Source organism: Miniopterus natalensis, chromosome 19 (genome assembly GCF_054644295.1).
Source record: "Miniopterus natalensis isolate mMinNat1 chromosome 19, mMinNat1.hap1, whole genome shotgun sequence".
Lineage (NCBI taxonomy): Eukaryota > Metazoa > Chordata > Mammalia > Chiroptera > Miniopteridae > Miniopterus > Miniopterus natalensis.
The window spans coordinates 38386309-38400229 of record NC_142099.1 but is presented as its reverse complement, the minus strand read 5'-3'; positions in this window follow the sequence as shown (position 1 = coordinate 38400229).

The window sequence follows — 13921 nt, the reverse complement described above, 5'->3', positions numbered from 1 at the left end:
TGACTTTGGCTTGACTTATCCAATAACTGTCATATTTCCCCACCTTGTTTGGCTCCACAGACATGACCACAGCCATGAAGTCACTTTTTGAAGGCTGGATGGGGAGGAAGGGAGCACCATGCCTCTGGACGAGCTCTGGGCAGGAGGGCCTCGGTGCCCATGTAGATGAGCTCAGGGCAGCTGGTCGGCTAGCAGTGCAAGTTGCCCTCAGCACCAATATGAACACAAACCTCAGCTGATATTTGTCTCAGGCTTGAACAGCTGTGGCTTATTAGTTTGTTTCAGGAGGTCTTTGGCAGCCTTTGCACAGAAATTGTTCTGCGGGTCGTCAATCGCAGTTCTCTTCTCCCAAATATTACAGCTGAACCTTCCAGAAACCCTAACGTATTTTTTTATCTAGCATGATTGTTAAATCAAAGAAGTTCTGATGGTTTAGTTTCAGGTAAACTAAATTGTTCGATGAAGGTGTGCAAGTCCCTGGGCCACTGAGGTGAAACAGAAGAGCTATGTGTGTGAAAGGCCCAGAGAAAAAGCTATGCATGCACATCAGTAACTGTTCACTCACCGCAAAAGGCAAGAAAGTGTCCCCCACTGGTGGGCTTCAGGAGTCAGATGAACTTAGATTTTCAGGCATCTGAGTTGGAGGAGTCCAGTTCTTCTGCTGACTCGGGGTTATTATCCTCTCGGAAGCTCAGTTTCTGCATCTACAATTTCTTCGTCTACAATTTCAGTGTGCTAGTCTCTCCTTCCTATGGTTGTCATGAGAACGGAATTAAATAATGCAGATAAAACGTTGGCTCAGTGTTTGTGAACAGAGGTGTCCCAACCACTCACTCAGCACTGAATCTGGAAATACTCGGGTACCGTTGTACATGGATGTGGTAACCACGTGAGCTCTAAGATTCCCTGTGAGCTTTAGACGGGCGATTGCATATTAAGAATTAAAGTCCAGCTGCTCCCACCTACAGCCTGATCACTTATCCACCAAGTCTGTCCAGCCGCTACAAATTGACCCTGAGATTTCAGATTGGAAGTAAAAAGTCGAGCTCTTAAACAATATTATTTATGGTAACTGCTTCTTTTGAATAAATCTAAATATTATAAGTACAAAATAAAATGTACACATGAAAACATAAAATTTTCATGAAAAATATAACATAAAACCTTTTAGTGTAAATTTTAAGATAATTCCTTACTGGGAAAATCCAAGTTAGGATGAGGCTTCTGGCCCTATGCCAAGATCATCGGAAATCCATGATTTGGCTGCAACAAAAAGAAGGCATTAGAGCTACAAAGGATCTAAGCAGAGATGCTCTGCTCCAGGCCCACAGCTGTTCCCAGCACTCCGCGGGGTGTTGCCGATCCTGTCGACAAGCTGCGGAAGGGGCGCTGCTCTGTACAGCTGTGGGTATGGAGTCTCGGAAATGTGTGGCCACCAGATGACTTCACTGTGGAATGACTGTGTGGTCACTTCCTGGCCTGCTTTGGACAAACCAAGATGTCCCCATGCTTGTGTAACCAACCGGAAAGACCATGACCATGTCAAGTGTCATCAGACCTGATTTTCACCTCCGCCTCACTGCAGACTAGGGTTCCCCGCGGCTTCCTTTCATTTTTAAGGGACCTTAAATCAGGATAGTTGGGAATGCCAGCTGTGTAAGGGTCACATTGTAGACACCTGCCTATTCCCCCGTCCCTGGGTCCACATCACAGATGGTGACACGAACCTCCGAAGCCAGTCCCAGCTCATGACAAAGTGCAACTGTGACTCTCACCGAGTGAAACTCAAGCTCCAACCACTTTTGGGCCAGTATGTTTGTACCCAGATGGTTTTTGTGACTCTCGACTGTTTTTCTGTTGACCTTGGAAGGGTAGGGAGTGATGGGGTGACAGGTCAGGCCCTGGCCCAAGCCAGGGGGAGGGCGGTGGAATGAAGGGGTGCGAATCCAGCTGATGTCGGCTTTCCTTCTTTGAGGGATAGGCGCTTCCTGCCTGTCTCCCGGGTGATTAATAATAATCCAGTGGCTGACTCTCCTCCACCCAGAGGGTTGTTGTCATCCTTGGTCGAGTTTGACATTTTACACTTTAAGTGAGCACACCCTTAGGCGAGGAGATACCGAGAGACAGATCTCCTTATTAACAGGAGATGTCACCACAAGAGCAAGTCAACAAATATGCCACTGCCGAGAAACAACCAACACGCCAGAGGGAAGGAGACAACCGGCCGCGGGAACGGAGGGGAGGGACGCACAGCGAGGGGCCCCTGTCACCTGCACGGTCTGCACGCAAGGCAGCCAGGGGGCAGATACAACCCAGGATCTCGACTCTGCCTCCGTCAAATACGGAGACAGGGCTGGAGCTCGCATCTCCACAGGTGAGCATCGCGGGCCTCTATCAGTGGGGCTGTCACGACCAGATAAGACAGTTCTGGGTTGTGCAGATTCAATTTGTAACTTTTAGGTGGTTAATCAAAAAACAGTGGCACGTGATAAGCTTGAGAGTGTGGCGCTGACACAACCCACAGAGCAGGGCAGCTGGGGACTGGAGGCGGGGTGGCCGGGAGGTGGGGACAAGGGCAGCAGGTCCTCTCCGCTCCTTGAGCGGGCTCCCTGAGAGCAGCGGAGCCTTTCACCTCCCTCTCCAGGCACCAAGCAGTGTGTGCTGAGTTCACACTGCTGCCTACTGCGGGATAAATAACCTGCGGGGGTCCCGATGGAGAAACTTCATGTGGAACTGCCCACGAAGAACCCCACCTGTCTCACCGTCCCCATTGCTTCTCTGTCAGAAGTGAAACTTGGGCCACATCTAGATGTACCGATCGCACTGTGTCTGCTCCTCCTTGCAGCTGGCGGCCGGATCCCTCCACACACCCCATCGAAAGGACTACAAAGCTCATCGCATTCGGTTGCTAAAGAGAGTGGACATGCCGAGCAGGCTGTTTCGCAGGGGCTGGCGTCCGGAGCACGTGGCCGAGCATCCCCGCCAGCGGACAGATCCCTGCGGACGCGGCTCTGCGTGTGGGGACGGACGCCTCTGGCCACGTCTCGGGCCCCTCCGCTGCTGACGAGGGATTCTGCTCCACTTTATGGAGTATGAGGACCGCACACTTCATAGCGGTTAGTGGTGTCAGTGCTCTTTGGTTCAGTAAATCTCTGGTGTGAGATAATCTTCGTTAATGAGCCGCATGAAGCGGAGAGAGGTCATTTTCTTTACCGTTGCCATAAAGCCTGCTTTTACAGCGATGGATCTGGAAGGAGGCGAGCCATTAACCTTTGCATTGTATTGATAAAATTATATACCCTCCCGAGGCTCGAGGGCCCGAGGCTGTCGCACGCCCCTGCCCGCTGACACGCTCTGGAATCGGCCTGGCCTGCCAGCAGCACCGCTGGCCTCAGGCCACCTAGGCTTGAGCTCAGCCCGGTCACTGGTCTGGGGTGCTGAGCGTGGGCAGGACTTCACCTCTCAAAGGCTCCAAGTTTTCATCTGTATTTTTCCTTCTTACTCAATGTAGTATATGGGGTTCATGTGTGTTTTGCATATTTTACAATTACGCAGGATGGCTTTCTATAAAGAAATAAAGCACTGCTTTATGCTGTTTTCCATGAAGGAAAGAGCGCTTCTGGGGGGGTGGGGGGCAGTCTCTTACTTCCTACCTGCCTCGTAGAATCGGTGTGTGAATCGAGTAAGAAAAAGGGTATGAAAGCCCTTGACGCGCCCGAGCCGTACGACTTCACTCCACCGCAACGCCGAAGGGCAGCCGCTCCTTGGCTTGTGGCGCCGCTGTGCGTGGAGGCTGCAGCGCGAGCGCGTGAGGGTGGAGCCACTCTCGCTATCGGCAGCCTAATGCGAGGTGGCGCAGAGCGATGGCAAAGGGTTCACCCGGCGCATGACGGGACAAAAAGGAGGCAGCAGCTCGGACCCCCTGCGAGGTGCCCTGAGATTCGGGAACAGCACTTGCTGTCACCCGGGCAACAAGAGGTGGTGTCCTGATGGCTTGGACCAGAAGGTGGTGGGTCAGTGCCATCCTGGGCCGCAGATACGGAAGAGGGACCCAGCCTGCGTCCTCAGGCCACCGCCTATCGGAGTCTAAGAGGATGCTCGCGTGGTGCGCAGGGTATCAGCTCAAAAACTTTGAGGTTACAATGCCTACAAAACCAAGGCAAGGGGAAGGAGAAATGAGGTCAGCCAGCAGGAAGCCGGCTCCTTACCTGACATGCCGATAAACTGATGAATTGAAAAATCGTCTCAAAGGCCTCCAAGCCTCTGAAGCGCTTCAGGTGCAGGTTGGTTCCTCCTCTGTAATTACAGAGAACGGTGACAATGGTGCTGTACCCCAGGTCAGAGTTTCCACCATCAGAGTTAATCAACTCGCCAAATTCATGGCCGTGGGGGTCCTGTGAACTGTATTTAACCCGTCTTTTAAGACTCGTCTTGAGCCCGTCACTCCAGCGAAGGCCTCTCTGGCTATTCTGGGTCTCAGTGACAACTGCTTCCTTCCTGGAGCTCTTATGACCGAAACACACAATTTAGCACTTATTCTAAATGGTCTCTTATTATTTCTTCTCTCCCCAATTGGAGCATAAATTCTCTGCGGGGTGGGAGTCCTGTTTTACACTTCTTTTATTACTCTCTCCGAGCCCCAAGCACAATTCTGAAAATAGTGCTTAATAAATACATGAGGGTCAGCGAATCCTCCTAGTCACCCCGAAGGCACCCTTCGCTCTTCCTCTCTCCTCAGGGGAAGGGCCTTTTCCTGCTCCGGGAGCTATGCCAAGATCCTCCGACTCTCTTTACTTTTGTATTTTCTCTTTTTAATCTGTAAAAGCAAACCTTGCTGAGAGGGGGTCTGATCATGTGACAGCATTCAAGCATGACAATGTCCCTTCTCCAGGGCACAGCTTCCCTCCGGTTCCGAGGCGAGAGGCGAGTCTGTGGGCCTGCCAGGGACATGGCGGCACCGCCCTCCACGCCCAGAGGTCGGGGGCTGGGCCGCAGAGCTTCTGCCTGCTCAGGGTGCTCCGTGCGCGTTCCCTCCTCGGCCTGGCCTTGTTCCTGAGACCCCCCTGGTCCTCACCTCTGACTCTGTAACAGGCACTGAAGGGAAAGGGCGACAGAGAAAGCCTGGTACCTGTGGCTGTCTCTGCATGCTCCAGGCAGCAGCTGGCAAATCCCCTGGGGTGGCACCTGCCCGGGTCTGCCCATCATTCGCTGGCTGTGCTCAGGTTCCATTGAAGGTCAGGGACTAAGATGTTCACAGTGAAGACCAAGAAATGGGGAGCACAGCAACCGGCCCAGGAAAGCCCAGGGAGGAGTTCGTAGGGGAGACAGAGGCGCAGCCCCTGGGTCCCAGGTCATAACTGCTCTAGCGAGGACATCCCAGCAGAGCACGACATGGGCCTCCTCCGAAGCGCGTTTCATTGACTTTGCTTGGAAACCCGCAAGCTGGACGTCAGACAAACACAAGTTCACAAGGCTAACAGGTGTAAATAGAGACAAATGAGAAGGTAACTTCTGGTTTTCCTGTAAGGGACAGGGGCGCAGAGAAACAGGGGTGTCCTATAGAGCCCCGAGTCTGTGAGAGATGGGGGGTGAGCACTGATGCTGTGACGGACCTCAAGGCTCTACGCAGGGCTTCTGATCGACTTTCCTGGCAGCATGTTTTATGAACGATGGGGAAATAAAAACCACGTCCCTTCTGTTTAGACTTTGGAAAGGGAGGGAACGTGGAGATCAGGGGCTCGGAAGCAACGCGCCTGTATTCCATTGTTTCCTTTCTCCACCAGAATTCCCGGGGAGGTGACAGTGTCAGCGGATTAGCATCTGGGGCATCCTCAGAACACTTCCTCTCAGTAACTTAGCTACAGGTCTCCAGGGAGGCAGAAGACCCAAGTCACACCTGGGCGGGTCACCAAATCTGGTGTGTCCTGCGTGCCGCCTTGTGGACTTGGAAGCCGGGAAGAAGCTTGGGGCTTCCAAGTTTGCATGAAGACTGGGTACCACATCCACCTGCCCAGCTCACACCCCAGCATGGTCCCTGAAGAAGAGAGAGCAGTTTTACCACCGTCTTCTTTGGTCCTGTCGGGACTCCAATGACAGACATCTACACATAGTCAGTCTTTCTAATGGCCCCTGTAATCCACCAGGGTGACACTGGGGCTTCCCGTGCTAGAAGCTGGGGGTGCGTGTGTGGTTCCCCCAAGCTCTGTCTAGAACACCCAAAGCAAGACATGGTCACAGCAGTGGGGATGCCACCGAACAGCCAGTGCCTGGTAATTGTGGGGATGTCACTCACGCATGGCCCTGACCACTGCTCAGATTCTCGGATGTCCCAGGGGCTCCCATCAGCAAGAGGAACACACGGGGAGCATTTCAGAGGAAGGTGGACACGGTGCTGAGGGAGGTGGGTGAGCTCCGTGTGGCATTGATTGATGACATCGCCCTGGATAGCCAGACACGGGAAGGCTCCATGGAGCATGTAAAACGAGGACCTGGGTGGTTTTTATAAACAAGCCTGATGGGGGAGGAGGCACGTCAGCCCGACACGTGGAGGTGACAGGTTTAGGACAGGAAGAGGGGCAGCGAACAGCCAGCATCCTGCTGGACGGCGGCCTGCTGTTTCTCCACGGGTCATTTCGTGGAGTTGTCACACGAGGATCACAGGACATCACTGACTGATTGCTGGGCGTTTATTATTATCGGCTCAAACGCCGTTTTACTCACCCGTGGAGGCTGCCCCAGAAGGTAACTCGGGGGAATCACAGCAGCCTTCCTTCACCTTCAGGGTGATTTTTGGAGTTGAAACTGAAAAAGGGCTCCCTGGCTCCATTATTCCACCTGCAAGGACCAGGCTCCCCAACTCGCCCCGCAGTCGTCACCTGCTGCACATGCGTCATCTCCAACAGGGTGTGTCCAGCAGGATGAGGTCCTCAACTCTAGTCAAGTGTCCCTTCCAGCCCTGTGACCCAGCACAAGTGCCTTCTGCCTCACTGATGGCTGTTTTCCTAAAGAGTCCAGCTTTAGAGCTGGAATGGGGCCGGCAGCCCAGCCGCCCAGGAATCACCTTCAGTTCCAGTGAGGCGGGCAGTCCGGCCAGACTTTCCTGCCGCGGTTCTCAGTGTGAGTCTCAGCTCTCGGTGGGGGAGGGGGCCTCACATCTCACTCTCCCTTCCTGCCCTTGAGGTGGCTCTTGTCGACGACCTTCACTCAAGCCCAGCGCTGGTGCTCACCCCCGATCTGCAGGGTCGCTGCCCCAGCTACAGTCCTGCGCCCTGGAACCTGCTCAGAGGGCAGCCCGGGGTGGTGCCGCTTGTGTCCACCAGGGTCTGTCCGGTTGCTGAGCCTGGCCCAGCTGCGTCCAGCGGAGCGTTTGTCTCTCTACGCATCACGCAATCTTACACACGAGACAGAATGTCGGTGAGGGGGGTCGGACAGCGTTGCTCCACGTCTCCCGGATGGCCGGTCTCAGGGCCGTGAAAGGCAGGACAATGCTCTGGTGAAGAAATTCATGGGTTCAGAGGGAAATGCACCCAAAGTTAGGTTTCAGTTCTGCACTTCCCAGACATGCCCTCTCCCCTCCGCCCCGCCTCTCACCTGTAAGCTGTAGGCAGTTACCTCGGGGGACAGTGATGGGGATGGGTGACAGGACAGAGGATGAACGACAGGGTCGGTGCACGGCAGCCACCCAACAGATGGCCGTCAGTTAATGCAGCTTTGTGCCCCTAGATGTCATGCTGACACCTCACCCAAATATTCAGATCCCTGGACCCGCTGTTTTCACATTTTCATTCAGCTCATGTTCTGGTCCCTGCAGAGGTGCAGCCATGGCTTCGATAGGCCTGGTTCTCACTTTGTGCAAAGGCAATGAGGTCGGTTACGCAGGTTCTCGTGGGGCAAAGGGGGTGTAAACAGGACCAGGTGGTGATTCCTGAGTGGTTAGGACACCTGGCCTCGGGCCAATCCTCCAAACGGAACCTGCAGGCCTTTTGCTCAATGCGAACATATACTCCAGGTGACAAGTCAATCAAAACTCAGCATCCCCAAGAAAACAACCTCACGGCTCATGCAAGGCACAGAAACAAGCATGTGGAACAGGGAGGTTAATCCCGATTCTGCGCCACATGCGGGTCTTAAGCCCAGGAGTTTAATCAGTGGTCTCCGGCTATTACTTCTGCCTGAGTGGCTCTATCAACTTCATCATCATGAATATTTGTAACTTAGAGTATAAGGCATTTCTATTTAGTGAGAAGGCCAGACTGACATCCAGGCCTGAAGGTTGATTCGTACCAATTTCTAAGAGTTAAAAAGTTGTAGAGGCTCAAGTCGGGCAGAGCATGCTTTTATTTCCTGCTCTCTGACTCCCAGGTTACTGGAATCAAAGAAACACGCCCCTAATTCTCTAACCAATTCCAAGGTCCCCGCGGCCCGAGCCCCAGTCTGTCAGACAGCCGCGGGGTACCTGCCCTAAAAACAGCTACTCAGGGAAAGAAGTTGCCGCTGGACAAGAGGAAAGAGGTTGCACAGGATGCAGGGACCCGGATTCAGTCCCGATGATCACCTCTGGCCTCTACTCTCCACAAGCAAGGAGACAGTGAGATGCTCACCAAGGCCCCACAAGCTCTGAGGTCCTTGGCCCAACTCCAGGCTTCGTGTCACATCCCGATAACCTTACAAAAGTCCTCTCCCTCCTTCATTCTTAGTCCCCATCTCCCACAGCCACTCCCGCCAGTGACCTTCACACACAGGTCACAGTGACCTTCACACAGGTCTCAGTGACCTTCACACACAGGTCACAGTGACCTTCACACAGGTCTCAGTGACCTTCACACAGGTCTCAGTGACCTTCACACACAGGTCTCAGTGGCCTTCACAGGTCACAGTGGCCTTCACACACAGGTCTCAGTGACCTTCACAGGTCTCAGTGACCTTCACATAGGTCTCAGTGATCTTCACACAGGTCACAGTGACCTTCACACAGGTCTCAGTGACCTTCACAGGTCACAGTGGCCTTCACACACAGGGCATGAGGAAAAGACGCTTTCCATGCTCATTCCCTGGATCCTTTCCTGCCACCTGGTAGTGAAATGTCAACTAAATTGCAGAGCTGTCCCAGCATGTCCCACAATCCCTGGGACCAGGGCTCTACATGTCTCACATGGTTTGGCTCTTGGTGGAACCAAAACTCTGCTCACAGCTCCTGTGCCTCAGATGGCATTTTCCAGGGATCACAATTAGTCATTCAAGCTACCTCCAGAAATGATTGGTTTGGGCTTTTTTATGAAAAGACAGAGACCTCATAGAAATGCCAGCCTTCACCAGCCAACCTCTCAGACGGGGAGGGGGTTGGCACCATGGGCCACTCTACCCTCCAGGTGACTGCCGCTTCCCTCTCCACCCCTGGCTGCCGTCGGCTGCGTCACAGGTTTTCCATTTGCTTTCTTCCTAATTCCATCTCCCATCTCTCAACGCCTGCCTTCAGCTCCTGCCCCTCCTCTAACGACCTTCCCCAGTCGTTTCCTCACCACAAAGGCTTGGGAGGTAGTTTTAGGGACATGCTCCTCTTTTTAAAGCCAGGCCACGCAGGAAGCGCATGGCTGGCCACACTGCGACGAGACAGCCCGGAAGCTGGCACCCTCCCCTGGGCCCACGCGGTGGGACCCGGTTAGAGAGCGGCTGTGGGTGAAGCCACCCCTGGGCCTGGGGTCCAGGCAGGCCTGCGTGGGGCGCTCCCCACACAGTCCCAAGTTAGCACACGATCTCCCAGGACTTTACAGAGCAGACTTTCTGAAAAACAGCTTCATGCGGCCAGAACCAAGGATGTGAACTTGCATCTTGTATCGTTTCCCAGCGAAGAAAGCGAGAGAAGGCGGGCGGACCTTCCAGCCAGCAGCCAGCTCTTGGGCGCCGTGGGTGTGGCCACGGGCGTGGGCCACACGTGGTTACGCCTGCCTCGGCTTTCGGCTCCTCCTTTCCCATAGAGCTGTTTAATAACTGTCACCACCTGTTACTGTAGTATCACTTTCTTATTACTACTACAAATAATAATTCTTTTAAACCTCTTATATGCCTCCTTTTTTTATTGCCCAAGGAAACTCTCTTGAGACCCTGACACTTCCTCCTGAGAGATGTGGTCTTTTCACAGGGCACAGGGTTTTCATGAATCCTCAGCGACAGCTCCAGGGCTTGTTTTGCACGTCTACACCCACCTTACCCCTGTGTCATTATAAAATCCACGTGGATCCACCATACATTTTAAGACCTGGACTTTGAAACCCTCACCTCTCCGGCCTCCAGGCCTCCGAGCATTGCAAGGAACCAGTGGGAGCAGGAGGGGGAATGCCGAGGGAACAGCCGCTTTTCTCTCCCCTGGGAAAGGAAAATGACTCCCCTGCAGAGAGGCCATGCAGGGGGGACACCAACAGAGATGCAACTCTGACTTGGTCCTGAAAATCCTCCCAAATAGTCAGTCCTCTCCGACATGTTAAAATGTAAAGTCCATATCGTCTTATAAAAGGTTCGCAGGAAAATGTTTAATTTCCCAAGTAGACTCAGAAAATCTTAAGAGATTTGCTGCCCAATTATGCTGAGGTTAGTAAGAATCCTTCAGACTCACTTGGGGTAGAAAGGTCTCCAGCCCCTGGAATTTCTGGAAGGCTGCCTGGAGGTGCCCACACCCCAGGTCCCCAGGGAGGGCAGTGGGGAAGGCCCAACATCTGTAGGCCGCACCAAAGAACCTGAATTTGAACATGAGACTGAGGTCAAGTTTTACTGCAGCATCTCTGGTTTCATTTCTTTCTTTAATTTTGTTGTTTTGTTTTTATTTTAAATTTATCTTTATTGTTGAAAGCATTACAGATGTTCCCTTTTATCACCGTTGACTCCTTCCACCCTGCACCCACTCCCCACCCCAGGCCTTCACAGCACCGTTATCTGTGTCCATGGGTTATCCATATATGCATATAAATTCTTTGGTTAATCTCTCCCCCCTCACCTCCCCACCTTCCCTCTGAGATCTGTCAGTCTGTTCCATGCTTCCATGTCTCTGAATCTATTTTGTTCATTAGTTTACTTTGTTCATTAGATTCCACATATGAGTGAGATCATGTGACACTTGTCTTTCTCTGCCTGGCTTATTTCACTTAGCATAATACTCTCCAGCCCCTCCACGCTGTCCCAAAGGGTAAGAGATCCTTCTTTACAGCTGCATAGTATTCCATGGGGTAAATGTCCCACAGGCCTCTGACGGGGTCACCCCCCCACCATCGCCACCCACCTGCACCACCGCCTGGCTGTTTTGTTTTAATATGAAGAATTTTCAGACACTCCTGATAAATTAAAATAAAATATAAAATATTTTATTACTTTTGAGAAGAAAAAATTATCCAGACATCAGCTATTTTGACTGTTAAAAATACGGAAACTCACAAGCAATTTTGGAAGCCTTCGCACAATATGCCCAGTTTGAAACTCCTTGCTTACTATGACTTCATAATTTAATTAATGCTTAGAATGATCTCATTAAGAAATTCCCATACCCTCAGAAATCCGAGAAAGACATAATTAGGCTTGCTGAACTCATTATGTTAAAGCAAGGACACCTTTTATGACTACGTTATGAGTTTGAGTTTTACAAGCTCACAAGAGACTTGAACAGCCCAGCGGCCCATCTCACAGGCGGCGTATCCAACAGAGAAAGTCGCCGCTTCTTAACTCACTCTCCACATGTTTATAAGAAGAAGAAATTACATATACATATAATTTTTAAGATTTAACACTTTAACCAGGTGAAAGACTTGTTGTACACTGGAGACTTAGAAGTAGGGCTGAGAGAAACCGGAGACAGTCCCAAATAACATGGACAGGCCCGTGTTTGCGGCGAGGAAGCCGCGGCGCTGCGAGCCGGGGCCCCCCAGGCTGCTCTGCGGGGCCCGGCGACCCCCCTGAACCGCCGGCGGCCCCGCTGCAGAGCTGGGAAAGCCGTTCTTCAGACTCACGTGGAGCTGCAGGGGCTCCGAACAGCTTAACTAGTACGGAAATCAAAAGGCGAGGCCGGAGGATACATTTCAAAGGTCACCGCCGGCTACAACAGCGCACAAATGTGTGGCCGTGCGGACACACGGAGCAGGAGCGGGGCAGGGAGAAGCCTGCACCTCCGTGACCCCTAAGCCACCGGCGCTTCGGAGAAACACACGGCTAAATCTTTGTGAGCTTGAGTTGGCCGTGAGCACGTGGATGTAATACCTAAGGTAAGCAACAACAACAAAGTTTCGTCCCACTTAAAAACCTTTGTGCTTCCAAAAATGAAAAGACAATCTACAATATGAGATAAAATATATGTAAATAACATACCTGTAGAGGTTTAATGTCCAGAATAGATAAAGTACTCCTACAACTCAACAACCAAAAGACAAAAAGCCAATTTAAAAATAAGCAAAGGACTTGAATAGACATTTCGCCAAAGAAAATATAAAAATGGTCAATGAGCACATGAAATGATGCTCAACATGGTTAATCACTAGGGAGATGCAAGTCACACTCACAGGGAGGCACCACTTCATACTAGCATCGCAACAATAATTCTTAAAAATAAATGTGTTGAGGGGAGATGGAGACACTGGAACCCTACTCTCCTGGTAGGAATGGAAATTGGTGCAGCCTCTGTAAAAAAAAAACACCCAGTATGGTGGTTCCTCAAAGTGTTAAACATGTAATTACCATGCAACCCAACAATTCCACTCTTGGGTATATATCCAGAAGAATTAAAACAGATACTTGTAAGCAAATATTCATTGCAGTACTATTCACAATAGCTAAAAAGTGAGAAACAACCCACATGTCCCATCAACAGCTGAATAGATGAAGAAAATGGAATATATACCCACAGTGGAATATTATTCAGGCATGAAAAGGGACAGCCTACAATGTGGATGACCCCTAAAAACATTATACTGAGTGAAATAAATCAGACACAAAAGGACAAATGTTATATGATTCCTCTTATATAAAATGTCTAACATAGGCAGGTTCATAGAGCCAGAAAGTAGATTAAAAGTTACCAAGGGTTGGGGTTTGGAAGGTTGGGGAGTTACTGCTAATGGTTACAGAGTTTCTGTTTGGGGTGTTAAAAGTTTTGGAGACAGATGGTCATAATCATTGCACAACATTGTGAATATAATTAATACCACTAAAATAATGTGCTTTAAAATGGTTAAAATGGCAAATTTTGTTACATGTATTTTATCACAATTCTTTTAAAGATGTTTTTTAAAAGCTAGTATTACCAACAAAGCCAGAGAACCAAGAAATCCAATGCCTCTGTGTAACCGGCTTCCTTCTAGTTAGCCTTCAAATGTTATCCTTCTGCCTAATCTAACCTTGCTTTACGCAGAATGCTGGGACAGGCGCCTTCTACCACTCACCTAGAGTTTTTATATTCTGTCAGAATTCCTCCTAACACTGTTCTAGTATTTCAGTCCAGATTGAGGGTCAGCGACCTCCTAGTAGCGTGACCTCGACCTTCAGCTGGCTCTGGTTTCCTCAATTATTTGTAGCTGTTTTGATGTATGTCAGCCACCAGCTCGTCCCCGCTCACTTTACAGAGTGAATGAAAGTGTGACCACCTCGGCGCCCCCGCTGGCTTTCCTGCTCCTGCCGTTCCTGTTTTTCCAGCCACCAGCAGAAGCAGAGAGAGCAACATGAGCATGAAGTCCGCTCCTCTACCCTGGGACCTCTGTGATTAATTGTGTGGCAATTGTGTTTCTCTCCTGTTTTGCATCAGGCCTAATGTCTCCAATTCCAGCAAGAATTGCAAGCGGCTGGATGGCGCTGTAATTTGCTGGTAATTTAAATGCATCAATACTCACTACCTTCACGCAGAGAAACTCTGTTTCCTGTTACAGGGCAGGTGAGTACAAAATAACTACCT